Raw genomic sequence first — 4442 nt, forward strand, 5'->3', positions numbered from 1 at the left:
TGGCATTGTTTTGCAAAGCTTTTTGGAATAATAAAAGCCATTGTGGCTGCAGTGTGGTTTTTAACAGGAAATGTAATTATCCGTAAATGTGCTTGTCCTATTAGACAACCTGTAAATGTTCAGGCTGAAATGCATTTCTGGGATTTCATTTTCATCTACTCAAAATGACAGGTAATGAGTATGGGGTTATCTTTGTGCCATAATTAATTCGTATTCGTACTTTTCCTTTTTTTTTTACTCGTAAACATTTTCACCAAAAAAAATTACACGTAAACAAATTAATTTGAAAAAAATATCCGTAAAAAAAAAAAAGTATGAATGTTTTTTTGGAAGCTGCAGTGATTATTATGCCAAAACTAAAAAAACAAGCCAAAATACGAATATTTTCTTACTGTTTTACGAGTTGTTTTTTTGGTTACTTCATCACGAATGCTTTCATCATCTGCACGACTACGAATCTCAGTCAGCAGTTAGGAAACTGCCAAAAATCACATGATAGGCAGAGAGCCAATGATGTGAGGCCTGTCCCACTAGCCAATCAAAAGGCTCCGGAGTTGGCATGGCAACCAGCTGTTGCCATGTCTTCTAAAAGTGAGTACTCTGGGCTTTCTTATCCATAATTTTAGCTAATTCCATCACCAGTCCCTATGGAAGTCTAAATGCTCAAAAAATAATAGATAAATACTACAATGAAATGAAATAAAATAAATAACAAAATGATATAAATAAAAAATACATAGTTCTATAGATCTAGGGAGTCATCCATATGTTTTCAGATCTATATGCCCAACCCCATGTTCTATTAATAGATCTATGGAGTCATCATATGTTTTATTGTACTTATTTTAAATAAAGGGGCCTTGGCATCGGCCGAGGGACCCCCCCGGGGACCCCCTGGAGCTCCGGGGACCCCCCTGCGGACCCCCTGGCGCCGCCGCTAAGGGGCTCCGAAGGGGCCCAAAAATAGGAGCGGCACTTTCATGGGAAATTCGGGACTTTGACCGTGCGGACCCCCTCCATGGGTGACGGGACCGGGGCAAACGTGACAGAGCGGCCTGGTGGCGCCCCCCCGGTACTGCAGCGCACATAAAAACCCATAACTCGGGCTAGGAGTTACCGTTCGAGACGGGACCGGTACCCACACGTCCGGCTCGGGGCCCCGGAGCCGGCCGTGGCGGAGCGCCACCTGGTGGCTGAACGCCGGTACTGCAGGCGGGTAAAAAAGGCCGTAACTCTGCCACCGCGAGAGACGGGGCCGGCTGCAGGGGGGTCCCCCGAGGGGTACCCCACCCCGGACGGACGGACGGACCAAAAAGGAAGTGCCCTTCGCCAAACAGGAAGTGCCTCTATATCTCATGAACCGTTTGTCGTTCAGACGCGTGGGTGACGTCATATGACTTGATTAAGAGTCCTTGACCTTAATTGGTGCAACAGGAAGTGCCCTTTGCCAAACAGGAAGTGCCTCTATATCTCATGAACCGTTTGTCGTACAGACGCGTGGGTTGCGTCATATGACTTGATTAGGAGTCCTTGACCTTAATTGGTGCAACAGGAAGTGCCCTTCGCCAAACAGGAAGTGCCCCTATATATCATCAACCCGTTTGTCGTACAGGCGCGTGGGTGGCGTCATATCACATGATTAAGAGTCCTTAACCTTAATTGGTGCTTCCTTCGCCAAACAGGAAGTACCCTCGCCAAACAGGAAGTGCCTCTATATCTCATGAACCGTTTGTCATGCAGATTCGTGGGTTGTGTCATAAGACTTGATTAAGAGTCCTTAACCTTAATTGGTGCTTCCTTCGCCAAACAGGAAGTGCCCTTTGCAAAACAGGAAGTACCTCTATATCTCATGAACCGTTTGTCATACACGTGTGGGTGGTGTCATATGACTTGATTAAGAGTCCTTCAGCTTAATTGGTTTAACTAGCCCTGCATCCTCTTCTGATTGGCTGCTGCCCCTTGTGACGTGGGTAGAGCTGCGAGGGCCCAGTCATCACTGCTGAAGGACTCTTAATCAAGTCGTATGACACCACCCACAAGTGTACGACAAACGGTTCATGAGATATAGAGGTACTTCCTGTTTGGCAAAGGGCACTTCCTGTTTGGTGAAAGAAGCACCAATTAAGGTTAAGGACTCTTAATCAAGTCTTATGACACAACCCCCGCGTCTGTATGACAAACGGTTCATGAGATATAGAGGCACTTCCTGTTTGGCGAGGGTACTTCCTGTTTGGCCAAGGAAGCACCAATTAAGGTTAAGGACTCTTAATCATGTGATATGACGCCACCCACGCGTCTGTACGACAAACGGGTTGATGATAATTAGGGGCACTTCCTGTTTGGCGAAGGGCACTTCCTGTTGCACCAATTAAGGTCAAGGACTCTTAATCATGTGATATGACGCCACCCACGCGTCTGTACGACAAACGGTTCATGAGATATAGAGGCACTTCCTGTTTGGCGAAGGGCACTTCCTGTTGCACCAATTAAGGTCAAGGACTCCTAATCAAGTGATATTAGGCCACCCACGCGTCTGTACGACAAACGGTTCATGAGATATAGAGGCACTTCCTGTTTGGCGAAGGGCACTTCCTGTTGCACAAATTAAGGTCAAGGACTCCTAATCAAGTCATATGACGCAACCCACACGTCTGTACGACAAACGGTTCATGAGATATAGAGGCACTTCCTGTTTGGCGAAGGGCACTTCCTGTTGCACCAATTATGGTCAAGGACTCCTAATCAAGTAATATGACGCAACCCACGCGTCTGTACGACAAACGGTTCATGAGATATAGAGGCACTTACTTCCTGTTGCACCAATTAAGGTCAAGGACTCTTAATCAAGTCATATGACGCCACCCACGCGTCTGAACGACACGGTTCATGAGATATAGAGGCACTTCCTGTTTGGCGAAGGGCACTTCCTTTTTGGTCCGTCCGTCCGTCCGTCCGTCCGTCCGGGGTGGGGTACCCCTCGGGGGACCCCCCTGCAGCCGGCCCCGTCTCTCCCGGTGGCAGAGTTACGGCCTTTTTTTACCCGCCTGCAGTACCGGCGTTCCGCCACGGCCGGCTCCGGGGCCCCGAGCCGGACGTGTGGGTACCGGTCCCGTCTCGAACGGTAACTCCTAGCCCGAGTTATGGGTTTTTATGTGCGCTGCAGTACCGGGGGGCCGCCACCAGGCCGCGCTGTCACGTTTGCCCCGGTCCCGTCACCCATGGAGGGGGTCCGCACGGTCAAAGTCCCGAATTTCCCATGAAAGTGCCGCTCCTATTTTTGGGCCCCTTCGGAGCCCCTTAGCGGCGGCGCCAGGGGGTCCGCAGGGGGGTCCCCGGAGCTCCAGGGGGTCCCCGGGGGGGTCCCTCGGCCGATGCCAAGGCCCCTTTATTTAAAATAAGTACAATAAAACATATGATGACTCCATAGATCTATTAATAGAACATGGGGATGGGCATATAGATCTGAAAACATATGGATGACTCCCTAGATCTATAGAACTATGTATTTTTTATTTATATCATTTTGTTATTTATTTTATTTCATTTCATTGTAGTATTTATGTATTATTTTTTGAGCATTTAGACTTCCATAGGGACTGGTGATGGGATAAAATTATGGATAAGAAAGCCCAGAGTACTCACTTTTAGAAGACATGGCAACAGCTGGTTGCCATGCCAACTCCTGAGCCTTTTGATTGGCTAGTGGGACAGGCCTCACATCATTGGCTCATCATGTGATTTTTGGCAGTTTCCTAACTGCTGACTGAGATTCGTAGTCGTGCAGATGATGAAAGCATTCGTGATGAAGTAACCAAAAAAACAACTCGTAAAACAGTAAGAAAATATTCGTATTTTGGCTTGTTTTTTTAGTTTTGGCATAATAATCACTGCAGCTTCCAAAAAAACATTCATACTTTTTTTTTTTTACGGATATTTTTTTCAAATTAATTTGTTTACGTGTAATTTTTTGGGTGAAAATGTTTACGGGTAAAAAAAAGGAAAAGTACGAATACGAATTAATTATGGCACAAAGATAACCCCATAAATGAGCTCTAATGCTTCACAACAGCCATGTCACTCTGACTTAACCGTAAACAAAGCCGATACACCCATATATATGCATGTCAGTATGACTCAAACATAACCATAAACAAACCCGATACACCCATATATGGGTATATATGGATATCCAGGTGTCTAGAACTGCCGATCCAACCACTATCCACATACCGTATATGGCATGCCAATAAACAGGGTATTGTGGACATTTAATTATTACCATATCCAAAACATACAGTATTGTACTGTACTGTAGTACAGTACAATACTGTATGTTTTGGACAGCAAAGCTACAATGCATTGCATGGTTGGTTCTATGAACTGGTTTAATTTAGTTTAGCTTATTTGAATTGCAAATAACCCACAAAGGTACCTTATCCAAC

The sequence above is a fragment of the Nannobrachium achirus genome (genome assembly GCF_963921795.1).
Source record: "Nannobrachium achirus genome assembly, chromosome: 4".
Taxonomy (NCBI): Eukaryota; Metazoa; Chordata; class Actinopteri; order Myctophiformes; family Myctophidae; genus Nannobrachium; species Nannobrachium achirus.